Raw genomic sequence first — 27,442 nt, 5'->3', positions numbered from 1 at the left:
GTTGTGGGGATGCTTTTCTTCACCAGGGACAGGGAACCTGGTCAGAGTTGATGGGAAGATGGATGGAGCCAAATACAGGGCAATCTTAGATGAAAACCTGTTAGAGTCTGCAAAAGACTTGAGATTGGGGCAGAGGTTCATCTTCCAGCAGGACAACGACCCTAACCATGGAGCCAGAGCTACAATCAAATGGTTTAGATCAAAACATATTCATGTGTTAGAATAGCACAGTCAAAATCCAGACCTAAATCCAATTGAGAATCTGTGGTAAGACTTTTAAGTTGCTGTTCACAGACGCTCTCCATCCAATCTGACAGAGCTTAAGCTATTTTGCCATGAAGAATGGGCTAAAATTTCACTCCCTAGATGTGAAAAGCTGGTAGAGACATCCCCAAAAAGGCTTGCGGCTATAATTGCAGCAAAAAGATGGTTCTACAAAGTATTGACTTGGGGAGCTGAATGCAAATGCACCCCCACATCTTTTCACGTATTTATTTATAAAAACAAATGAAAACCACATGATCATTTTCCTTCCACTTCACAATTATGTGCCACTTTATGTTAGTCTATCACATAAAATTCCAATAAAATACATTTACGTTTTTGGTTGTAACATGACAAAATGTGTACAATTTCAAGGGTATGAATACTTTTTCAAGGCACTGTAAGTGTAGGCCACTTGCGTACCACATGAAGCCTGACTGGAAAACAGTGTTAATTTTTACGTCAAATTTTGATTCTGTTTTAATCATAGTCTTTTGACTAAAATCCCATTTTAGTTTTAGTTCTATTTTACTCATCTGAATTATTTTAGTTTTAATACATTTTAGGTGACTTAAATCTAATTGGTTTATTTAAATTGTAATGCATTATTTAAGCATTTCTCTAGAATTTCCAAACTCATTATATACTCCTGGAGTAAAAATCAAATAACATGTTATTATTTATGGTATTAAGGGTTGAACATGCACTACAGACACAGATTTAGCCATTGCGATGTATAACGTCTTTATAAATAAAACCAAGTTTCATAAACAAACAAAAATATTGCTTTTTGACAAACAGAAGAACCACTTTAAAATAGAAAAAACTGTAAACTCTGTTGGCTGTAATGCCATTGCACGTCTTACCTGAATTTATTACCAACATTAAATGTAAAAAAAATAAATAAAAAAAATAAGGAGAGCCTTATACAAATTTTTATTTTCTTTTAGCAGTTTTGTAGATGTTTGTTATGTGTTACTCTCGCACTACCACTCTGTGTGTGGGGTAAAAAATGTATAGCAAGCCTGTCACCTTCACTTAAAGTGAGGCGCTGACAGTTAACTCAATTTAACCAATATGTCACATGAACTCTTGTGGTAGGTAAACCTAGTTAATCACTCCTAATAGATAACCGTCAACATTTTTATAAATATAAAGTGACTTTGTGGTTGCAACGTGACTTCATCCCCTGATGAAGTCACATGACCGCGATGTAGCGCGTAGGGCGTGAGTGGAGGCATACCGGAAGTGATACGATTGTGGAATAAGCTCAGAGCACATAGATATACATCATTACTCAGGTTTTTAATGTAAGTACACTGTATGTTGTTATGATTTTAATAAAGTCGTTCTAAGTTACTACACTACGAGAGCGCTCTTCTTTGTATATACCTCTTTGAGAGGACACTAGAGGGAACCCCCTGGGAGAAAACAGATGAAGTCACATGACCGTTATGTAACGTGTAGGGCGTGAGTGGAGGCATACCGGTAGTGATCTGATTGTGGAACGAGCTCGGAGCTCATGGATATTCACCATTACTCAGCTTTTTAATGTGAGTGCACTATACGGAGTTATGATTTTAATTAGTTCTAAGTTACTACACTATGAGAGTGCTCTTCTTCCTTAATATATACCCCTTTGAGAGGACATTAGAGGGAACCCCTAGGAGAAAACACAACATATGTGAGAGCAGATCATCGGAAACAACTATAAAGGAACCCAAGAGGTGACTACACGCCAGTACACCGTCCAAGGAACCATAGGCTATGCTGATTTAAAACTTACCTGAGGTGAGAGGCTAGAGAGCACAGAGGTTATGTGGGAGCAAGATTGTCACCTATATTATGAATAATCACCACTAAGGGTGTAGGGATATTGTGTTATATAAGGACTTGTATTGATGGACATGCATCATTTATTGTTGTTTAGATTTGTGTGTTAGGTGTCCAGCCTTGAGACACAAGTTATTATTTATGCACTAGGATCACTTTTATTACATGTTTTGGATCACTATTTATGTTGCATGTTTATACACCTATTTTCTATTGCTGTTGATTTAAAGAGGAAGTAAACCCTGATGGGTTTACTTCCTCTTTGTTTCCCTGCAAAGCATAATGGGCTACCATGCATCGCATAGTAGCCCCTTATGTGTCACTTACCTGATTTCCTCGGCGGCTCGAAGTGTCCATCTTCCTTCCGGGTCACGGACTCCGGCTCTGTGACTGACCGGTGTCGCGTGACGTCACTCCCGCACGTGTGCACGGGAGCCGACTGTCACGGCATGTCGTTTAATGAAAACGGCACGCCGTGACCCTTCTAAAGTGTGCATGTGCTGACTACATTGGCGCATGCGCAGAAGAAATCCTTGTACAGGGAATTGTAAATATCTTATAAACCATGTAGGTTTAGGAGATATTTGCAGCACCTACAGGTAAGCCTTGATCTACGCTTACTTGTAGGTTAAAGTGTGTTGTAAGGTTTTACAACCACTTTAACACAGTGTGAAGAGAGTGACGATCGCTGGATGACTAGGGGCATCACAGAGTTATTGCTTTTAGCCTTAAGGTTACACCCATTAACGGGTTTATGCACTGAAGTCACTTTATATTGATATTTATTTTGATGGTTATCTATTAGGAGTGATTAACTAGGTTTACCTACCACAAGAGTTCATGTCACATTTTGGTTAGATTGAGCTTTGTAGATGTCCCCCTACTTATTCTTATATGGTAGTGCAGTGTTCATTTTGACATAAAATTTCAATTTAGTTTTAGTCATAGTCTTTTGACTAAAATGCCATGTTAGTTTTAGTCGTATTTTAGTCATCTGAATTGTTTTAGTTTTAGTTGCATTTTAGTCGACTAAAAGAGTGTTAATTTAGTCAATGAAAATATTTTTGTCAACGAAATTAGCACTGCTAGAAAACTCAAAGGACGTTGTTATGGACAATGCTGTGAGTCACCTAGCTGTTACTGTTCAACTTCACATCACAGGAGTGAGCTCTTTCTCAGATTCAAACCTCCTCACATTTGCTTTCTCTCTACTAATGCAAAAACTTTGAGCCCAGCATTTAAGAGCGCGCTCCTGTGATGGTGAAAGTCACTAGCAACAGCTTGGCATCACTTAGCAATGTCCTACAAGGCTTCCAGTCAGGCTTCATAAAGTACGTAAATGGCCTACAGCTATAAGCAAGGGCATTATTCAACTTTGGTCACAGATGCACAACTTGTTTTTATCTACAGACAACACTTATCTGTATAGGTATTTTTGGTAAAGGTGAACTAACCGTTTAATACTGTATGACTGTACAAAGCTGCAATAATCGTGTATTTTTTTTCTTTAAATAAACTTTCATTTAAGCAGCAAAGGGTGGATGGTGGTAGTAAAGTGGAATTGTGCATTAAAGGGTCCCTTAACCCAAAACGAGTATTTCTATTTTTAGTAGTTTAGGGGGATTTTGTTCTCTTATAACAGTTTTCTCTATTCCCTAGGACTCTATTGGTGATATCTACAGGCATTTCCAGGTCTGCATACCTGCTAGTGCAGATAGGAACAGGAACACATCAGCTGTTGGACAGGTGGAGAGCAGTTTTGAAAGCAGAAGCACAGGCACAAAACAGGCCAGGATGAGGCAAGAGAATAGGATACTAAATCAGTGAAGGGTCAGGGGTCTTAGGTGAAGCCAGAGTTAGAAGCAAGCATCGAAGTACAGAGATAGGTGAAGGCAGAGAAATAGTCACTGGAATAGCCCAAGCACATCCAGAAGCAAATACAGGTGATCTCTGAGTTACAAGTCGGAACAGGTACATTTTTTAAGAGTAGCTCCAGCCAAAAAAATCATTTTTATGTTTTTTTGGATTACATAGGGAAGGATTAACAGCTCTGTATCTTTTTGTTGCAGTCTGTGTCCCTGTTCAGAAGATTTCACCTCACTTTCTGTCCCTATGACAATTAGATTTTGAAAATGTTGGGTTGTTGTGGAAACAAGGGGTGGTAATAAAGCATCAGTGGAGACACCTTTTTCCCATCATAACTCTTACAGGAGTGAATTTCCCTTCCTAGGAGTAGATTTCCTCTCACTTCCTGTTGTCTCCCTCCATTTGTAAGTAGGAGTCATTTGTAAGTCAGATGTTTGTAACCACGGGACTGCCTGTAATCCAAAAGCAGGTCCCAGAGAAGGCCAGGTCAGTAACAGAAAGCAAAATAGCAGATCTCAAGATAACGCTAAAGACAGACCCAACACCCAACCAGGGCCAGATTAAGAACATCGTGGGCCTGGTGCTGAGGATTTTGGTGGGGCCTTTTATAAACAATAAATAAATAAAAATGCAAACAATTTTTTTTTTATAACAAATTAAATTAAAGAAAGAGAGGGAGGATGAGAGCGAGAGAAAGAGAGAAAGGGGATTGATCACAGCACTGGAGGGCTCAGTCTGACAATTTAAGTGTACCCTAATGTGCTAATATGCTGGGCATACTTGTACATTATGGCATAACCTACCCCAGGGCCTCTAAAAAGTAGTAATGTTAGAAAAGTTTACTACTGCTTTAATATCACAGGAGCCTCTCATGGGGCCTGTGTACTGACCCTGTGGCCCTTGGGCAGTGCCTAAGTGCATAGTTGTCAACATTTCAAAAATATTTTCAGGGACGCTTTTTTTACAAGTGCTATATTTAGAGTAGCTGACATCCCCCGTGTTCCTCTATACATCACAATAGTAATTACAAAATGAAATAAGTACTAATAATGGGGCAGAACAAATATGAGGACTGCGAGATTTCCTTTAGTTAAACTAACAAAAGTGTGCCCATTCTAGAGCTAGTAACATTGAGGATATTCAGTATAATTTTAAAGAACAGTTTTTGTGGGTAAGAGGCATAGGGGAGGATTATGGATGGTATAAAAGTGGAAAGTATGTGCTGGGGAGGGAGAGGAATGTGGAGGGTCTAACAGTGGGCACTATGTACATGAGAGGAGTGCAGAGGGTATGGCAGAAGGCACTATGTACAGGAGAGGAGTGTGAAGGGTATGACAGTGGGCAGTATGCACAGCAGAGGAGTGTAGAGGGTATGACATTGGGCACTATGTATAAGAGAAGAGTGTGGAGGGTATGACAGTGAGCAATATGTACAGGAGTGTGGAGGGTAAGACAGTGAGTAGTATGTACAGGAGAGGAGTGTTGAGGGTATGACAGTGGGCACTATGTATAGGAGAGAGGTGTGGAGGGTATGACAGTGGGCACTATGTATAGGAGAGGAGTATGGAGGGTATGACAGTGAGTAGTATGTACAGGAGAGGAGTGTGGAGGGTATAACAGTGGGAACTATGTATAGGAGAGAAGTGTTGGAGGTATGACCGTGGGCACTATGTATAGGAGAGGAGTGTGGAGGGTACGACAGTGGGCACTATGTACAGGAGAGAAGTGTATGACAGCGGGCTCTATGTACAGGAGAGGAGTGTGTAGGATATGACAGCAGGCGCTATGTATAGAAAAGAAGTGTGGAGGGTATGACAGTGAGCAGTATGTACAGGAGAGAAGTGTGGAGAGTATGACAGTGGGCACTATGTATAGGAGAGAAGTGTGGAGAGTATGACAGTGGGCACTATGTATAGGAGAGGAGGCTGAAGTAATCTGGGAAGGAAAAATGTAAAGGATGTTTAGGGACTGCGTAGTGGTTAAGCAGGCCATACATGGATTGAAATTACACCAATTAAGCAGAGACCAGCCATAGTGGATCTATGTATGGGCTAGCTGGTTTTACACAAGTCAACCTATTAACCGACTTGAGTACAACCAGCCTGTCAGGTTTTCCCAAAAACAATCAGTGCTGCCAGCTATAGTTAGCAACACTAATCATTGTATTCACTGGCAGAACACAATAACACTGCGGGAGTGATTGCCCCATTCACAGGTCAGCAGGTGAGAGGGTGTGTGGGGACAGGCTGGGGAGAGATACTAGTCAGTCCCTGGGTAGGCATTGGTTAATATCAGAGCCAGATACACACAGGTTACATACGCCACGAACATTAGAGCGAGAGCAATAATTCTAGCACTAGACCTCCTCTGTAACTCTAAACATGTCATCTGTAAAAAATGTAAAGCATCGCTTAGTACACAACAAAAATTCGTACTAACTTTAGTGTTTTTTTTTATGAATGAAACAGTTTCTTTCCCAAAAAATGTTTTGAAAAATTGCTGCGCAAATATCGTATAACATAAAAAGTTGCAAAGACCACCATTTTATTCCATAGGGTTTATGCTAAAACAATATATAATGCTTGAGGGTTCTGAGTAATTTTCTAGCATAAAAAAATTATGATTTTTCCATGTAGGAGAGAAGTCTCAGAATGGGCCTGGGTGGCAAGGGGTTAATTATCATAAGTAATATACAAATAATTATTATAAGCACTGTGAGGTCATCCTCTCCGTCTGCTGCAGAGTGTGTCAGCTTGTATTTAAACTGGCCGCTCTGTATGTAGCTTCTGACAGGCTGTGCAAGGAGCCCCGTATCTCCGGAACCATAGATGATAGCAACCCCATATTTTAACCAGTGCTGGAGTGGGTCTTTAGCTACCTACCCCCACAAATGTGGGGTCTCTGTGACTCCTGATCGCCGAGCTACAATCCTCGAAGTCGATTTTTTTTTTTTTGGGCAAATGGGCCTATCTTGAGAAAGGGGCCTGGAGCTGCAGCTCCAATAGCCCCTATGTTAATCTGGCCCTGCACCCAACTGCCATTTTTCCATGCTCCAGCTTTTGTTTGGTCATTGGTTCTCAGCTCTGTCACATGGGACTCTTCTAATGAGAAACAGGGACAAGGTATACCTGTGCTCAAATCCCAATAGCTTGTACATGCATTTAAACTATCAGGTGCTAAAGGAGTGTGACCACATGTTAACACTACTAATTCTGGATGAACCCTCTTGCACACTGCTATACACCTTTTCCAGCAAACTATGCAATGAATAACAGGGATTTTTAGTTCACACATATTGCAATACATGTTTAAGCTGTCCAACTGTATCAAAGTAATCCCTCTTAATGCCATTCTTCAAAGCTCCTTGCTCCAGCTTTTGTTTGGTCATTGGCACCCAGCTCTGTCACATGGGACAGCTTCTTCTAGTAAGAAAGAACAGCAGCTGTTTCCTTTTGGACACTCTGTCTCTGATTGAAACTTCAGACAGAACTTTACACAGTAGGGGCAGTGGAGGTGAGGAATTGCAGCTCTAACTCAGTGTGGCTTAAGTGGCTGAGAAGGCCATCTGCTCAACGTGAGGAAGCAATTCATATGTGTATATACGTGTATGTATGTATATATATATATATATATATATATATATATATATATATATATATTAGGGCCGCGGAAATTAACGATTAATTGTTCGATTAATCGTTAATTTCTTTGATCGATCAAAATAATTTTCATCGAGGACGATCCGCGGAGTCAGTTCCGCGGTCTCGCCCATAGGAAAGGCCGCGGCTTCGGCCTAGCTCCGGAGCCGCGGCCATCTTGGTCCACCCGGCGGCGGCCTAGACGCGCGCGCTGACGTCATCATCGCCCGCCTGCTTGTGTCTACTCTGAGGATGGACGGGTCTGCCTACTGTCTATTCCAGACAGAGCAGACAATCATGAATATTAAGGTATGGGGGAGATGTGAGGAGATGTGGGCAGTACTTTATGGGGGGAGAAGTGGGCAGTACTTTATGGGGGGAGAAGTGGGCAGTACTTTATGGGGGGGGGGAGATGTGGACAATACAGCATGGGGGGAGATGTGGACAATACAGCATGGGGGGAGATGTGGACAATACAGCATGGGGGGGAGATGTGGACAATACAGCATGGGGGGGAGATGTGGACATTACAGTTAAAGTTAAACTAACTTTCTACGTTTTTCTTAAAGTTTAATAAAAAAAAAATGTAAAAACCGTATGTACATTATAATTAATCGAAATTAGTCGATTAATCGATTAAAAAAAAAATCGATTAATCGAACAGGAAAATTTTAATCAGTAACAGCCCTAATATATATATATATATATATATATATATATATATATATATATATATATATATATATATATATATATATATAGTGCCTTGCGAAAGTGTTCGGCCCCCTTGAACTTTTCAACCTTTTGCCACATTTCAGGCTTCAAACATAAAGATATAAAATTTAAATTTTTTGTGAAGAATCACCAACAAGTGGGACACAATTGTGAAGTGGAACGAAATCTATTGGATAATTTAAACTTTTTTAGCAAATAAAAAACTGAAAAGTGGTGCGTGCAAAATTATTCGGCCCCTTTACTTTCAGTGTAGCAAACTCACTCCAGAAGTTCAGCGAGGATCTCTGAATGATCCAATGTTGTCCTAAATGACTGATGGTGATAAATAGAATCCACCTGTGTGTAATCAAGTCTCTGTATAAATGCACCTGCTCTGTGATAGTCTCAGGGTTCTGTTGAAAGCGCAGAGAGCATCATGAAGACCAAGGAACACACCAGGCAGGTCCGTAATACTGTTGTGGAGAAGTTTAAAGCCGGATTTGGATACAAAAAGATTTCCCAAGCTTTAAACATCCCAAGGAGCATTGTGCAAGCGATCATTTTGAAATGGAAGGAGTTTCAGACCAGTGCAAATCTACCAAGACCTGGCCGTCCCTCTAAACTTTCAGCTCAGACAAGAAGAATGATCAGAGATGCAGCCAAGAGGCCCATGATCACTCTGGATGAACTGCAGAGAACTACAGCTGAGGTGGGAGAGTCTGTCCATAGGACAACAATCAGTCGTACACTGCACAAATCTGGCCTTTATGGAAGAGTGGCAAGAAGAAAGCCATTTCTCAAAGATATCCATAAAAAGTCTTGTCTAAAGTTTGCGACAAGCCACCTGGGAGACACACCAAACATGTGGAAGAAGGTGCTCTGGTCAGATGAAACCAAAATCCAACTTTTTGCCCACAATGCAAAACGATATGTTTGGCGTAAAAGCAACACAGCTCATCACCCTCAACACACCATCCCCACTGTCAAACATGGTGGTGGCAGCATCATGGTTTGGGCCTGCTTTTCTTCAGCAGGGACAGGGAAGATGGTTAAAATTGAGGGGAAGATGGATGCAGCCAAATACAGGACCATTCTGGATGAAAACCTGTTGGAGTCTGCAAAAGACCTGAAACTGGGACGGAGATTTATCTTCCAACAAGACAATGATCCCAAACATACAGCAAAATCTACAAAGGAATGGTTCACAAATAAACGTATCCAGGTGTTAGAATGGCGAAGTCAAAGTCCAGACCTGAATCCAATCGAGAATCTGTGGAAAGAGCTGAAAACTGCTGTTCACAAACGCTCTCCATCCAACCTCACTGAGCTCGAGCTGTTTTGCAAGGAAGAATGGGCAAGAATTTCAGTCTCTCGATGTGCAAAACTGATAGAGACATACCCCAAGCGACTTGCAGCTGTAATCTCTGGGACTGTGCTAACCCTGGGGTAAAGTCCCATTTATGAACTGTGTGTTTCCTTTATATTTCGTTTATGCTGTTGTGCTGGAGGCAAGCAGACTTTTTGTGTTGCATTTTGTTTTGCTACTGAAAGTGTTTCTTTGTGTTTGCCTAAGGAAAATAAACACCTCACTGTTTAAAGTTAAACGGCTTTGCACATGGTCCCATGGAGCTATATATAACCCCCAAACTTTTCAATATATATATATATATATATATATATATATATATATATATATATATATATATATATAAAGTATACTTTGTTTTATTGTATTTTTTAGCCTTGACCATAATAAAGTATGTACAATAATTACTTTATATCCTCTTTGAAGGAAAAAAAAAGTGCTTTTGTCCCTAAATTACTACCGAGTTATGCTTTTTATTGATATATTCTTTTGCTCAGAGCGATCATGACATACATTTTAGCTGAGCTTTTGTTCTCAGAGAAAATATCTGTTTCAAGGACAGAGTACAAAAGTTTTACAGCAATGAAAGGTAAATATGACAGATGGTGGCTGTTTGAATACGCTTGTTACTATACATTTTGGGAAGAGGTGAAGAGTCATTTTATCTGCAAACAAACTTCCTGGACAAATATGAACCCATTCATCGATGCCATATTTGCCAGTGATGTTAGGGGCTAATCTCCCTGCCAAAATATAGGTACACAGGAGGTATTGAACTCCAGACATGCAAATAATAACCAATTGACACAAGTTGGATGAAAATGGCTGTGGCCTTATTAATTGGTTTTCACAACACACACTGAGCAAAATTATAAACGCAACACTATTGTGTTTTCCCCTACTTATCATGAGCTGAACTCAAAGATCTATGACTTCTTCTACGAACACAAAGGGCCTATTTCTCTCAAATATTGTTCAAAGATCTGTCTAGATCTGTGTTAGGCCCCTTTCACACTGGGGCGTTTTGCAGGCACTACAGCACTCAAAATAGCGCCTGCAAAGCACCCTGAAACAGCCGCTGCTGCCTCTCCAGTGTGAAAGCCCGAGGGCTTTCACGCTGGAGCGGTGCGCTTGCAGGATGGTCAAAAAAGTCCTGCAAGCCGCATCTTTGGAGCACTGTAGGAGCGGTATATTTACCGCTCCTAAAACACCCCTTCCCATAGAAAACAATGGAGCAGTGCTGCAAACCCCATTGCAAAGCGCGCTTTGCGGCCGGTTTTAACCCTTTTTCGGGTGATAGCGGGGGTTAAAACTGCCCCGCTAGCGGGCGCATAGCGCCGCTAAAATGACGGTAAATCACTGCTAAATATAGCGCCGCTTTACCACCAGCGCCCGTGTGAAAGTAGCCTTAGTGAGCACTTCTCCTTTGCACAAATAATCCATCCACCTCACAGGTGGGGCATATCAATATGCTGATTAGACAGCATGATTATTTTCCAGGTGTGCCTTTGGCTGGGCCACAATAAAAGGCCACTCTAAAATGTGCGGCGTCAGCAATAAAGCAGCGATATTTTTAGAGCCACTTTACTGCCGTTTTAGTGGTGCTATTCAGCCACAAGCTAGGCGGTTTTAACCCCCGCTAGCGGCTGAAAAGGGGTTAAATCCACCCCAAAACACTGCCGCATCGGCGTTTTGCCGGTGGTTTGACAGTGCTGCCCCATTGATTTCAATGGGAAGGAGAAGTGGAGGAGCGGTGAGTTCACTGCTCCTTCACCGATCCAAAGAAGCTCTTGGCAGGACTTTTTCTGACGTCCTGCCAGTGCAACGCTCCAGTGTGAAAGCCCTGTACAGTGAAAACCAGGATTCATCCATGAAGAGAACACCTCTCCAAAGTGCCAGACGCCATTGAATGTGAGCATTTGCCCACTCAAGTCGGTTACGACGTGGAATTGCAGTCAGATCGAGACCCCGATATAGACGACGAGCATGCAGACGAGCTTCCCTGAGATGGTTTCTGACAGTTTGTGCAGAAATTCTTTGGTTATGCAAATTGATTGTTGCAGCAGCTGTCCGGGTGGCTGGTCTTAAAGATCTTGGAGGTGAAGATGCTGGATGTGGAGGTCCTGGGCTGGTGTTGTTACACGTGGTCTGCGGTTGTGAGGTCGGTTGGATGTACTGCCAAATTCTCTGAAACTCCTTTGGAGACGGCTTATGGTAGAAAAATTAAAATTCAATTCAAGGGCAACAGCTCTGGTGGACATTCCTGCAATCAGTATGCCAACTGCACAGTCCCTCAAAACTTGCGACATCTGTGGCATTATGCTGTGTGATAAAACTGCACATTTTAGAGTGGCTTTTTATTGTGGCCAGCCTAAGGCACACCTGTGCAATAATCATACTTTCTAATCATCATCTTGATATGCCAGACCTGTAAGGTGGATGGATTATCTCAGCAAAGGAGAAGTGCTCACTAACACAGATTTGTGAACAATATTTGAGAGAAATAGGCATTATGTGTACATAGAAGAAGTCGTAGATCTTGGAGTTCAGCTCATAATAAATAGGGGCAAACACAAAAGTGTTGCGTTTATAATTTTGCTCGGTGTATATTTTATTTAATATATAATTCATTATATTATATATTATTCATATATTATCATTAAAAATGTTAATATTATCAACTGTTTAAAGCCAGCAAAACCAGCTCAGTCACTGTAAAATATATTAACTCCACCTCAGTGGCGGACTAAGTGAGGGGCAGGGGGGGCGGGCCGCCCCGGGTGCCACACATTGGGGGGGTGTCAGGCCAGCGCCCTCCCCCTCCGCAACTGAAGAGGAGACAGCGCCGTGGGTTCGCAGCCCACACAGAGAGCCCGAGGCACAGGCAGTGGGCGGCATTGCAGGGGGGAGGTGCGAGCAGCACCCGAGTGGAGTGACACCTGTCGGCTTAGTGATCTGGGACCCGGCGCAACAATCCCCTTCTCTCTGTGGTCAAGTCGCGCCGTTCTGATCAGTCTCGGCAGCGGCTGTCACTCACAGTGAAGCCGCCTCCCCCTCCTCCTGCATGCACAGCACTGTGTAGACGTAAAGGAGGAGGGGGAGGCGGCTTCACTCTGCTCGGCTGTGAGTGACAGCCGCTGCTGAGACTGATCAGAACGGCGCAATGCGAGTCACGTGACCACAGAGAGAAGGGGATTATTGTGCCGGGTCCCGGGGCACTGAGCCATCAGGTATCACTTCACTCGGGTGCTGTTCGCACCTCCCCCCTGCAATGTCACTGCCTTGGGCTCTTCATGTGTGTTCAGGTACATTATGGGCCTGTGGGGGGGCTGTATTGTTAGGGGGGTCTGAGCACTGTAGGGGGGTCTGCACTGTGGGGGGGGGGGGGGTCTGAGCACTGTAGGGGGGTCTGTGCACTGTGGGGGGGGGGGGGGGGTCTGCACTGTAGGGGGGGTCTGTGCACTGTGGGGGGGTTTGCACTGTAGGGGGGGTCCTGTACTGTAGGGGGGTCTGTACTATAGGGGGGTCTGCACTATAGGGGGAGGGGTCTGTACAGTAGGGGAAGATTTGGCACTGTAGGGGGGTTCTTTACTGTAGGGGGGTCTGCACTGTGGGGGGGGGGTCTGCACTGTAGGAGGGGTCCTGCACTGTAGGGGAGTCCTGCACTGTAGGGGGGTCTGCACTGTAGGGGGGTCTGCACTGTAGGGGGGTCTGCACTGTAGGAGGGGTCCTGCACTGTAGGAGGGGTCCTGCACTGTAGGAGGGGTCCTGCACTGTAGGGAGGTCTGCACTGTAGGGGGGGTCCTGCACTGTAGGGAGGTCTGCACTGTAGGGGGGGGTCCTGCACTGTGGGGGGGGTCATGCACTGTGGGGGGGGGTCATGCACTGTAGGGGGGTCTGTACTATAGGGGGTCTGCACTATAGGGGGAGGGGTCTGTACAGTAGGGGAAGATTTGGCACTGTAGGGGGGTATGCAGTGTAGGGGGTATGCACTGTAGGGGGGAGGGTTCTGTACTGTAGGTGGGGTCTGTACTGTAGGGGAGGATTCTGCACTGTAGGGGAGGGGCCTGCACTGTAAGGGGGTCTGTACTGTAGGGGAGTTCTTACTGTAGGGGAGGATTCTGTACTGTAGGGGGGGTTTGCACTGTAGGGGGGAGAGGTCTGTACTGTAGGGAAGTCTGTACTGTAGGGGGTCTGCGCTGTAGGATGGAGGGGTCTGTACTGTAGGAGGGTTTGCACTGTAGGGGAGGATTCTGTACTGTAGGGGGGTCTGTGCTGTAGGGGGGGGTCTGCGCTGTAGGGTGGAGGGGTCTGTACTGTAGGAGGGTCTGCACTGTAGGTGAGGATTCTGTACTGTAGGGGGTTCTACACTGTAGATGGGGGGCCTGTACGGTAGGGAGGTCTGCACTGTAGGGGGTCTGTGTAACATGCAGGGGGTCCAGAGCTGTGAGGGGCTGTGTAATGTAAAGGGGTGCAGAGGTGCAGAGGTGCAGGGTGCTGTGTAATGTAAAGGGGTCCAGAGGTACAAGGACTGTCTGATGTAAAGGGGTCCAGAGGTTCAGGGTGCTGTCTAATGTAAAGGGGTCCAGAGGTGCAGGGAGCTGTGTAATGTAAAGGGGTCCAGAGGTACAAGGGCTGTGTAATGTAAAGGGGTCAGGAGGTTTGGGTACTGTGTTATGTAAAGGGGTCCAGAGGTACAAGGGCTGTGTAATGTAAAGGGGTCCAGAGGTGCAGGATGCTGTGTAATGTAAAGAGGTCCTTAGGTGCAAGGTCCTGTGTAATGTAAAGGGGTGCAGGGTGCTGTGTAATGTAAAGGGGTCCAGAGGTGCAGGGTGCTGTGTAATGTAAAGGGGTCCAGAGGTGCAGGGTGATGTGTAATGTAAAGGGGTCCAGAGGTGCAGGGTGATGTGTAATTTAAAGGGGTCCAGAGGTGCAGTTGTGGAGAGGGGTACACAGTAGTGACAAAAAGATATTGAAGGATGCAGAGGTATGCAGGGGGCACAGTGGGGTGTTTTTACATTTTAAGGTGGGGGGTGCCAGATATAGGATCCGCCCCGGGTGCCAAATGCTCTAGGTACGCCCCTGCTCCACCTCAATTACTGTCCCCTTTCAAGGTGAAAGGGACCTACCACATAACAAGGCCACAATGGGAGGGGGGCGATAGGTGCAAAGATTCTCCTCAGCTACCCCTTTAAATAGGGGCTCATCCTGCTTCTGAAAGCTTCCAAAGGGCCAGCTGACCTCTCTTGACCTATCACAACCGACCCCTCTGCAGCTTCCAGGGGGTTCTTCCCATGTGACCCCTCTCGACATATCACAAGCCCACCATTGATTTTAAACCCAACGGGGGACTTGAAACTTCCCAAACACCATGAACTCATAAGACAGACATACCCCTTCTTTTCCCCCTTCTGCACATATGCTTGTAATCCACCTCCCCCTGCTATGTGGGTTTTAATGTCCTGCATTGTTACTGGTTGCTCTGGAAGTTCTGGCGCTAGAATCCTGCAAGGAATCCTGGAAGATCTGTCAAGGATCCTGCAAGAAATTTTGGAAGACCCAGCAGGAATTCTGTGAGTACTTTAGCAATTTCTGTGAAGCAAAATCAGTAAATTCTGCTTAAAACGGAACTTAACCCAAAAGAGAAAGTTCCACTTGTTTGCATCCCCCCTCCATTGCCACATTTGACACTTTTTTGTGTGTGTGCGTGGGGGGTATCCAGTTATTACAGGTACCCTCTCCCGGTCAGATCGTCATGGCAATCTGAGTGGAAGTTCAGGCACCCGCCCCCCCCCCCCCCCTCCGCAGCCTCCTGGGGCATATCACAGGTCCCGGAAGAGTGCGAGACCATTCGCAAACCATAGTGCAGCCCTCACATGTGCTGCAGGAGACTGGCTGCGAAGCCGCAAGGCTTTACTGCTGCTTTCCCTTATTGAAGATGCCAGCGCCTGGATCCAAAGCTGATTGAGGACATCAGTGGATCCCTGGATAGCTACAGTATTTGTTTTTCTTTTTGGGGAGACTGTAGCTCCTCTTTAACCAGAGTAAAGATTAAGGATGAATGAAATAGGATTTTCATTTACCTGTGAGATTTTGGTGCAATTTCCAGTGGAGTAAGGAAAGAGCAAGGACCACGTCTACCATTTCAGTAAGCTTCCCATTTGGGTCGAACCGGCCAGGGCACAGTTTGCTTCTAGTGGCAAATGCTGTCGGCATCTGTGAGTCTTCTGACCGCTATCAACTCTCTGCAAAGTTGTAAGTGCCACCGGATGGTGAGTGAGACTTCCCACTTGGCCTGTTTGTGCTTTCAATTTGCTGTTTTAATATTGTTCTTTGCAAATTCTTTGCAAAGAACGTTCTTTGCAAATCAGGACTCGTTTACGACCTACTACACCACGCTGCACCTACTCAACACATACATTGATCAATCTTCTTGTGTTCAACCAGCAGGTTGAATAAAAAAAAAAATCTGATTACTCGGGGCAGGGGCGGACTGACAACTCATGGGGCCCCCGGGCAATAGAAGATTATGGGGCCCCCAGGCTTACAGGTGGCCGCCATTCCAGGAGTAAGTAACATACAAAACAACAAGTACAGTCAGGATGAATGCCACGCTCACATCAGCCCTACCTTACACCATAGTCCTAACATTCTCCCTATATATCACAGTCCACAGAGTTCTAAGTTATGGCAGAGCCCCCCCAGTGTGTCACCTTCTATCAGTGTCCCCTTACACACACCTTTGCACCTTAATTTAAAGGCCTTTAAATTAGAAAAAAAAATCCACTGTTCCATCTCTGAACTGTGCAAGTGAGTCTTAGCCCTTGTACACACGGTCGGAGATTCCGACAACCAAATCCGTCGGATTTTGTCCATCAGGTCTTGTCTGAAACTGTTGCATACACACTGTCGGACAAATTTGTCAAAAAATCCGATCTTTCAGAACGTGATGACGTAATTTCGCTACGATGGGACTACGTTCAGGCTAGTAGCCAATAGCTTTGATGTAGGAATTTGATCTGAGCATGCGTGGCACTTTGTCCGACAGGAATTCTCTACACATGATCGGACTATGTCCTATCGGACCAGTTTGTCGGAAAATATTTCCAGCAAGTTGAAAAATTTGGTCTGACGAATATTCCAATAGAAACAGTCCGATGCATACCACACACAGTCCGATTATCCGACAACGCGGTCCGATAGGACACATTCCGACGGATTCTCCGACCGTGTGTACAAGGGCTAAGAGCCAGCGAAATAGTAAACTGCTGTGGTTGGCCTCAGATCTGGCAGTGGGGCGTGTGAATAAAAGCCATACTTGATGTGTGCCAAATCACGGCACGCACCCAGACCTGCCCTGCTGCCTGATCCGAGGCCAGCTCAGCAGTTCACCATTCAGCTGCCTCCGAATGGCTGTGGATTTTTCAGGGGCATAGGATTGTTAGATCGACTTCTGTTTGGTGGCAGTAGGCACAAATGAAACATACAGTATACATATACACACACACACACGCACATTATACATATATACACATATACACATAGACACCAGTGGTGGCTGGTGCTCAAAATTTATGAGGGGGGGGGGGGGGTGGCACAAACAAACTGAAAAACACAAACAAAAAAAAAACCCATCAATTGCAGCCACTGTGCCCCATCAAATGCTGCCAGCGTGCCCATCAATTGCCGCTACTGTACCCCATCAAATGCTGCCAGTGTGCCAATCAATTGCTGCTACTGTGCCCATGAATTGCTGCTAATGTGCATCGCCCCGTACTTACCTGTCTCAGAGCGGGTCAGCGACGGTGTCCTGCACGCCCCTCGATGTCTTCTTCCATCCTCTGTCAGGCATCCAATCACAGTGCCTGACGCTTCAGGCAATCAGGTGACAGGTAACAGACCCGAGCACCTGATTGGCTGAGAGGCGGTTCAGTGTTAGCAAAGTGAATTCCTTTGCTTTTCTAACACACACACACACACAGCTGAGTGAACAGTGAACGCCCAGCATGACGCCTGCTGTTCACCTTTGTGGGCGCCTATTAGAGCCTAAGGCTCTAATCAGGTGCTTCCCAAAAACACACCCGCCGCTGTAATTCAGGTGCCCGAAAAGGAGACGGGTATCTTAACTAGGGGGTGTCAGCAGCACTGATAGATACACAGTATACACATAGACACACAGACACACACCATAAACACACACACACACACACATATATATATATTTTAGGGCTGGGGGAAAAAAATAATCGATTTAAATCTTGAATCGAGCTGAGAGGTCAAATCAATTAAAAATGTAAGAAAGCATCGTGGACTAAGCCAAAGCCATAGCCTCGCCTAAAAACTCCTGCCCGCAGCTCCTCAGGACCGGCGCAGTGTCCATAAAAAAAAAAAAAAAAACACAAACAACAACACCTTGATTCAAACTGTGTTTTTTTTTTTTTAATTATCGCAGATATTATTTTATTTTTTTTAGAAAAATCGCCCAGCTCTAATAATATATATATACACACACACACACACACACACACACACACACACACACACACACACACACACACACACACACACACACACACACATATATAGACACCAGCATTTTCACCCAACGAATCAGCCTAAAAAACACACTGCTGCCACCATCTCCAGGCATGCTGGGACTTGTAGTGCCCCAGCAGCTCACAGACACTTTAGGTGGTAATGCAGGAGAGGAGGGGACTGTGCCTGTGTACTGGTGGGCAGGTAATGAGTAAGCAGGGTAGCAGAGATTGGGGGAGGAAGTTCCTTCCTCCAGAAGCATGGCACTTCTCACATAGAAAATCGATCTAACAGCTTCAGAACCCTGCTAGAGGAAAAACACATCCACCCTCCCTCCTGCTCACTAGGTTAAGCCACTGACACTCAGTTCATCTCAGCAAGCTTACCTTCCAGCAGGTTGCAGCCCTTCCCACACTGCACGTTGTGTCCCCTCCTGCTCTGAAATCAAATGAGCCGCGGAGAGGAAGGGGGCGTGTACACTGTTTCCATTGGCTGAGGAGGCAGTACAGAGGCGGGGCATCTATAGCTTCCTTTTTTTTTTACAGCAAAATTATGTCGGCATGGGACATTTCAGGGACAGATGTAAAAAAACACAGATTTTTACATACTGTCCCTGCATTTACCGAGGCTGGCCAGTCTGATGGGGCCCCCTAGTGGCATGGGGCCCTCGGTCCGTGACCGAGTGCCAGAATGGTCAGTCCGCCCCTGACTCGGGGGCGTACCTACCGGGTCACAATTGCGACCTGGCCCCATTCTCCATCCGGCCTATTCGGCCCCCCCTGTACAACTCGATAGGAGGAGCAGCAGGGTGGCTGCATACAGAGGAACCAATCTCTCCATTTTCCTTCTGAAGTTGGCAGATGCCCCACCATTCCTCCTAGCCAGCTTCTTTCTTCTGCCCACCTGTGTGCTCTCCTGTCCCCCAGTGCTCTCACCCCCAGTGCTCTCACCATCATCTCATCCCCTGCAGCTCTGCTGGCTTTCCCCTCCCCCACTGCTAGTCGCTGTGGGATTTACTTTCAGAATGGAGAGCAGGGAAGGGGCCAGTAAATAATACCTTCCTTGTGCTAATGAATAAAGTCGATGATTCTTACCGATCACTGACGTTGTACATTTATAAGGGAGGCAAGGTAAATGGTATTTATTATGCTTCAGTTTGTGAATGAACGGGAAGCTCTGTACAGAGCTATTTCTGTCCATTCATTCTGTGCTGCTGAGACTGCAGAGAAGGAGATTGAGGGCTGTGTCCTCAATCTTCTTTCCCTGCCCCAAAGGTGGATCAAAAGATCCCCAGCAGGGCTCCTAAAAAAAAAAAAAAAAAGGTTAAAAATATTAAGAAAATAAAATAATAAAAATAAACTACTAACACCAATGACAAAACTGCCATGGTCACAAAGGTCGCATTTGCAACTGGGCCCTGGTGTTCTGCCACAGGGCTCAGAGGGGGGCCCTTCATTGTTTCTTAGATCAGCGCCTTGAAGGTTCTACCAATGCCACTGCGATTACCCCATACACACATTCATTGTGTATGTGGAATCCTTCCCACTGTGTTATTGTAGTCTGACAGTGGGGAAGCTTTCCCGCTGTCAGAATACAATGATCAATGTCACTGGCTATGGCCACTGGCACTGATCACCCAGGAAAAGGCCGACAAGTCGTTTGATAGAAAAATTTGTTTACAACCAGCCTATCCATACATGGATTGAAATTTGGCCGGTTCCTGCTGAACTAGCTGAATTTTGATCCATGTATGGGCAGATTTAGACAACTAAAGAGTAGGGTTGTCATGTTTTGGTTTAGCTGGAACTATGGTGGCTCAAAAATTCTTAAAAAAAATTGTACTTTCCTAGAGTTTTCAATAGTTTTCACGTTCAGTTACTCCCTAAGGTAATGCTTTTAAAATGCACGAAAATGCTTCTTATTATTGCTGACTTATGTTTTCCATGTCCTAGTTTTGAGAAAGAATACAAAACCTGGATTATGTGACTTGCCATTTTTACACAAACTGTCCTACAATGCTTGAGCAAAATCCCTGTCTGCACTCAGGCATGGCCATGTTAAAGGACCACTGTTGTGGAAAATATCAAGTTCTGATAACTGTATGTAGACAATATACAGTATGATACAGGGGCGTAACTAGAAATCACAGGGCCCCATAGCAAATGTTGTATGGGCCCCCCCCCCCCCCACCAAAAAAATGAACTAATGCCATTAAACAACAGACTACCACACCCATGTGGCACAGTACCCAGGCAACGGCTTATATTAATTTTGAACAACAAAGTATGCAGTATACTCTATGCAGCCCCTGAAGGGAACACATTGCTGACCTCCAGGCCTTTTAACCAATTTCTGTTCTGTTATATAAAATGAAATAGTTCAACTCACCATAATGCAAAATCAGTGGGATCCCTGAGTGTGTCACTTGCCATCATCACCTGCCACCAGATGCAGATTGTAACTTGTCACACGTTGCGAAATGTCACCTACCACATGTTGCGGATTGTCACTTGCCAAGTCACCTGCCACACATTATGGATTGTCACTTGCCACGTCCTGGATTGTCACTTGCCACACATTATGGATTGTCACTTGCCACACATTATGGATTGTCACTTGCCACGTCCTGGATTGTCACTTGCCACACATTATGGATTGTCACATGCCACGTCCTGGATTGTCACTTGCCACGTCACTTGCCACACATTATGGATTGTAACTTGCCACGTCCTGGATTGTCACTTGCCACACATTAAGGATTGTCACTTGTCACATGACCTGCTACACATTGCAGATTGTCCACTTGCCACGTCGCCTGCCACCAGATGCAGATTGTCACTTGTCACACGTTGCAGAATGTCACCTGCCACATGTTGCGGATTGTCCACTTGCCAAGTCCCGGATTGTCACTTGCCACATTACCTGCCACACATTACGGATTGTCACTTGCCATGTCCTAGATTGTCACTTGCCACGTCTCGGGTTGTCACTTGCCACGTCACCTGCCACACATTACGGATTGTCACTTGCCACGTCACCTGCCACACATTACGGATTGTCACTTGTCACATCACGGATTTTCACTTGCCACGTCACCTGCCACATGTTACGGATTGTCACTTGCCACATCCAGGTTGTCACTTGCCACGTCACCTGCCACACATTACGGATTGTCACTTGCCACGTCCTAGATTGCCACACATTACAGATTGTCACTTACCACATCCTAGATTGTCACTTGCCACACATTATGGATTGTCACTTGCACGTCCCGGGTTGTCACTTGCCACGTCACCTGCCACACATTACGGATTGTCACGTCACGGATTTTCACTTGCCACGTCACCTGCCACATGTTACAGATTGTCACTTGCCACATCCAGGTTGTCACTTGCCACGTCACCTGCCACACATTACGGATTGTCACTTGCCACGTCCTAGATTGCCACACATTACAGATTGTCACTTACCACATCCTAGATTGTCACTTGCCACACATTATGGATTGTCACTTGCACGTCCCGGGTTGTCACTTGCCACGTCACCTGCCACACATTACGGATTGTCACTTGTCACGTCACGGATTTTCACTTGCCACGTCACCTGCCACATGTTACGGATTGTCACTTGCCACATCCAGGTTGTCACTTGCCATGTCACCTGCCACACGTTACGGATTGTCACTTGCCACGTCCCTGGTTGTCACTTGCCACGTTGCCTGCCACACATTATGGATTGTCATTTGCCACGTCATGGATTTTCACTTGCCACGTCACCTGCCACACATTACGGATTGTCACTTGCCACGTCCTGGGTTGTCACTTGCCACGTCGCCTGCCACACATTATGGATTGTCACTTGCTCTGCCACTTTCCTGCTGTGTCACAGAGTCAGCCAGCAGATTATCAGTCAGGCAGCAGAGAGATAATGTCATCTCTCTGCTTCCTGGCTGCCTGCACAGTGAGGGGGGAACTGCACTGCAGGGATGAGAGGGCGGCGAGAGATGATGTCATCTCTATGCTCCCTCGCCCGTCAGCTCCCTGATTGGCCAGCCCGCTCACGCCCACTCTCTCACCAGCGGACCGGCCACTCTCATCTGCCTCCCACTATCACCCGCGGAGCCCCCCGCGGACCCGCGGACTGCCCGCTCTCACCCGCGGAGCCGCCCGCGGTCCACCCGCGGAGCCGCGGACTACCCGCGGACCGCCAGCTCTCACCAGCGGACCGCCAGCTCTCACCCGCGGAGCCGCCTGCGGACCACCCGCGGAGCCGCGGACTGGCCGCGGGCCACCCGCGGAGCCATAGCGCCTGTCCTCACCGGGCCCCATTTGACTGCGGGCCCCATAGTGCCCGCATGTGCTGCTATGGCGGTAGTTCCGCCACTGGTATGATATGATAGTAGTCAGTATAACTATTACTTTTTACACAGTTATACATTTTTCTTAACATTTAGGCCTCTTACACATGAACGTTTAAAAAAATGGGCTGTAAAGCTAGTACAGACGCAAGGAAAAAAGCAGCGTTTTTTTCCGCGTTTTGCATTGAATTCAATGCACGTTAAGTCATGCTAGCATTCAGCTGGGTTTCTCTGTCTCTATTCAAAAATCAATTGTTCCCTATGGGAGCCCATTGATTTGAATAGAAGTCGCACCAGAAGTCGGATCAAGATGATTCGACTTGTGGTTGCGACTTGTGTGCTGAGGATATTGAGGTTAGAACCCCGCAAATTTTTTTTTATTAATTTGCGTGAGGTTCCCCCCAGGACGATACCAGACCCTTCGATCTGGTATGGATCTTAAGGGGAACCCCCACACCAAAAAAGATGGAGTGGGGGTCCCCCCAAGATCCATACCAGACCCTTATCTGAGCACGCAGCCCGGTAGGTTAGGAGGGGGGTCGAGCAAGCGGGGGGGTTGGTGCCTTGGGGCAGGAGGGGTTTATTAAAAGTCAGCAGCTGCAGTATTTGTAGCTGCTGGCTTTTAATATTTTTTTTTTAGGTGGAGTCCCTCTTTAAGCAGCAAAAAAAGCTCAAAAAAGCCGCTGTAAAAACGTCTGTGTGTATGAGGCCTTACCCCCAGACTAAGCTGTCCATAAAAAGTGACAGTGAAGAGTAGGGATGAACCTAACACCCCCCCGGGTTCGGTTCGCACCAGAACCTGTGAACGGACCGAAAGTTTGCGTGAACTTTAGAACCCCGTTAAAGTCTATGGGACTTGAACGTTTGGAATAAAAATGCTAATTTTAAAATCTAATATGAATATCCTAAAAGGGTTTGGGGACCTGCCCCAGGGGACATGTATCAATGCAAAAAAAGTTTTAAAAACGTCCGTTTAGTGATTTTAATGATGCTTAAAGTGAAAAAAAAGTGAAAAATTCCTTTAACCACTTTCAGACCGGACCATTTTGCTGGTCAATGACCAGAGGTCTTTTTACAATTTGGCACTGCGCTGCTTTAACTGGTAATTGCGCGGTCATGCAATGTTGTACCCAAACAAAATTTGCGTCCTTTTCTTCCCACAAATAGAGCTTTCTTTTGATGGTATTTTATTGCCTCTGCGATTTTTATTTTTTGCGATATAAACGTAAAAAGACCGCAAATTTTGAAAAAAAATGATATTTTCTACTTTTTGTTATTAGAAAAATCCAATAAACTCAATTTTAGTCATACATTTAGGCCAAAATGTATTCAGCCACATGTCTTTGGTAAAAAAAAAGTCAATAACTGTATATTTATTGGTTTGCGCAAAAGTTGTCACATCTACAAACTAAGGTACGTTTTCTGGAATTTACGCAGCTTTTAGTTTACGACTGCCTATCTCATTTCTTGAGGTGCTAAAATGGCAGGGCAGTACAAAACCCCCCCCAAATGACCCCATTTTGGAAAGTAGACCCCCTAAGGAAATTGATAAGTGGCATGTTGAGCCCATTGAATATTTTATTTTTTTGCCTCAAGCGATTGAATAATGACAAAAAAAAAAATTTTTTTTTTTACACAAAGTTGTCACTAAATGATATATTGCTCACACATGCTATGGGCATATGTGAAATGACACCCCAAAATAAATTCTGCTGCTTCTCCTGAGTACGGGGATACCACATATGTGGGACTTTTTGGGAGTCTAGCCGCGTACGGGGCCCCGAAAACCAAGCACCGCCTTCAGGCTTTCTAAGGGCGTAAATTTTTGATTTCACTTCTCACTACCTATTACAGTTTTGAAGGCCATAAAATGCCAAGATGGCACAAAACCCCCACAAATGACCCCATTTTAGAAAGTAGACACCCCAAGCTATTTGCTGAGAGGCATGTTGAGTCCATGGAGTATTTTATATTTTGCCACAAGTTGCGGGAATATTACAAACTTTAATTTTTTTTTTTTTTTTTTTCACAAAGTTGTCACTAAATGATATATTGCTCACACATGCCATGGGCATATGTGAAATGACACCCCAAAATAAATTCTGCTGCTTCTCCTGAGTACGGGGATACCACATGTGTGGGATTTTTTGGGAGCCTAGCCGCGTACGGGGCCCCGAAAGCCAAGAACCGCCTTCAGGTTTTCTAAGGGCGTAAATTTTGACTTCACTCCTCACTACCTATTACAGTTTTGAAGGCCATAAAATGCCAAGATGGCACAAAACTCCCACAAATGACCCCATTTTAGAAAGTAGACACCCCAAGCTATTTGCTGAGAGGCATGTTGAGTCCATGGAATATTTTATATCTTGCCACAAGTTGCGGGAAAATTACAAACTTTTTTATTTTATTTATTTTTTTCACAAAGTTGTCACTAAATGATATATTGCTCACGCATGCCATGGGCATATGTGAAATGACACCCCAAAATAAATTCTGCTGCTTCTCCTGAGTACGGGGATACCACATATGTGGGACTTTTTTGGAGCCTAGCCGCGTACGGGGCCCCGAAAACCAAGCACCGCCTTCAGGCTTTCTAAGGGCGTTACAGTTTTGAAGGCCATAAAATGCCAAGATGGCACAAACCCCCCCAAATGACCCCATTTTGGAAAGTAGACACCCCTAAATTTAGGGGTACACTAGTGAGACTAGGTAATAAATGGCGGGTGCCCTGAAACTATAAAAAAATAACTAACCAACCAGCGTCACCTGTAACAGTTATATGGTGATCACTGGTGAAAGGGTTAACTAGGGGGCAATCAGGGGGCTTTATGCGGTAGTATATGGGGGTCCCTGGCGCTATAAAAAGTTGCAGCGAACCTAAATACCTACCTGCCTAACTAGCGTCACCTGTGACACTAATACAGCGATCAGAAAAATGATCGCTTATTAGGCTGGGTTCACACTGGAGCGATGCGGGAACGCCACGAATCCGCGGCGGGTTCCCGCATCGCATGCCTCCCGGCGGCAGTTCACACTGCCCTATGCGAACTGCTGGGAGTGTCATTGAAATGTTAATGACACCCCCATATCAGTTCGCATATCGCAGTGCGATCTGCAAACTCGGATCGCATGGTGTGAACACCCATGCGATCCGATTCTGCTGCGGACCAAAAAAAGGGTCCCGTGCGAATTTGCGGCAGGTGCGGCGGGTGCGGCGCGAATTCAGCCATACTATCTGTATGGCTGAACTCGAATCGCACAGAGATCGGATGTGATTTGCACTGCAGTGCGGTGCGAATCACATTCGTTCTCATAAACCGCTGCAATGTGAACCCAGCCTTAGTGACACTGGCGACGGGGGGTGATCACGGGGTTAAACCTTTATTGGGGGGGGCTAGGGGGGTACATTAGAACTAAAGGGGGCTAACCCTAACTGCCCTAACAGTTATTATAGTCACAAATGACACCAATGCAAAAAAAAAAAAAAATGCAATTGGTGTCACTGTGACTGGGGGGGCAGGGGTAATTGGGGGGGTGATCGGGGGGTGAAGGGGGGGTGTGAGTGTGCCTGGCATGTTCTACTGTGTAGTGTCATGTTGGTGCAACTCACCGATCCTCTCTCCTCGGTGCCGGAACGAAAACTACCGACACGGAGGAGAGATTACATCACTTCCTCTCCTGTGTTTACATTACAGGAGAGGAAGTGATGTCACGGAGCATTTCTATTCGTCGGGAGCGATCGCGAGGGGGTGGCCATGAATGAATGGCTGCCCCCTCATCCCGGATCGCTCCCGAGCGAATACCGACCGCCGCAGGCACCGGGGGGGCCCGATCGGGACCCCCACCCGCGGGAAGGCAGGGACGTATATATACGCCCATATGCCTGCCCGTGCCATTCTGTCGACGTATATCGTCGTGCGGCGGTCGGCAAGTGGTTAAATATCATACCTGGGGGGGGGGTGTCTATAGTATGCCTATAAAGAGGCACGTGTTTCCCGTGTTTAGAACTGTCCCTGCACAAAATGACATTTCTAAAGGAAAAAAGGAATTTAAAACTGCTTGCGGCTTTAATGTAATGTCTGGTCCCTGCAATATGGGTGAAAATTATTGAGAAAAATGGCATGGGTACCCTCCCCCAGCCCGTTACCAGCCCCTTTGGGTCTTGTATGGATATTAAGGGATTTTAAGGGAATTCAAGAAAGGAAAGGTGTGGGGCCCCCAGGCCCTACATACTCTGAACACTAGTTTGTTGTTAAGTAGAATCTGTTTGTAATTTTCAACTGGTACATTTTTAAAGTGTAGCTCCAGCCCAAAAAATCTATTTTAAAGCTTTTTGGAAAACATAGGGAAGGGTTATCACCCCTATAACATTTGTTTTGCTGTCTGTGCACCTCTTCAGAAGATTTTACCTCACTTTCTGTCCCAATGACAAATGTTTTTTGAAAATTTGGGTTTTTTAGTTAAACCAGGATTGGTGATAAAGCATCAGTGGAGAGGAGACATGTTTTTCCCATATTAACTTACAGGAGAGAATTTCCCTTCCTAGGGGTAGATTTCATCTCACTTCCTGTTGTCTCCTTCTGTTTGCAAGTAGGAGTTTTTTGTAAGTTAGATGTTTGAAAGTAGGGGCCTGCCCTATATACTCTGCAGAAATTTGTGCCTTAGGTGTTGGTGTTGCCACAAAACTGTAAGCCTTCACAGTTACTTTTGGTGGGCGCTGGAACGCTCTGCTGTGAACTATTATATAAAGAATTGTAATTACAAGCCATTGTTGAACAGTGGTAGAAAAATTAGGCCTTTGGTGGTGGTGGTGCTGGTGCAGCAACACTGTAAGTCCTCAAAGTTTCTCTTGGTGGGCACTGGAACGGG

The sequence above is a fragment of the Lithobates pipiens genome, unplaced genomic scaffold (assembly GCF_037356315.1).
Source record: "Lithobates pipiens isolate NorthernLeopardFrog02 unplaced genomic scaffold, aLitPip1_a1.2 Scaffold_8, whole genome shotgun sequence".
Lineage (NCBI taxonomy): Eukaryota > Metazoa > Chordata > Amphibia > Anura > Ranidae > Lithobates > Lithobates pipiens.
This window is presented reverse-complemented; position numbering follows the sequence as displayed.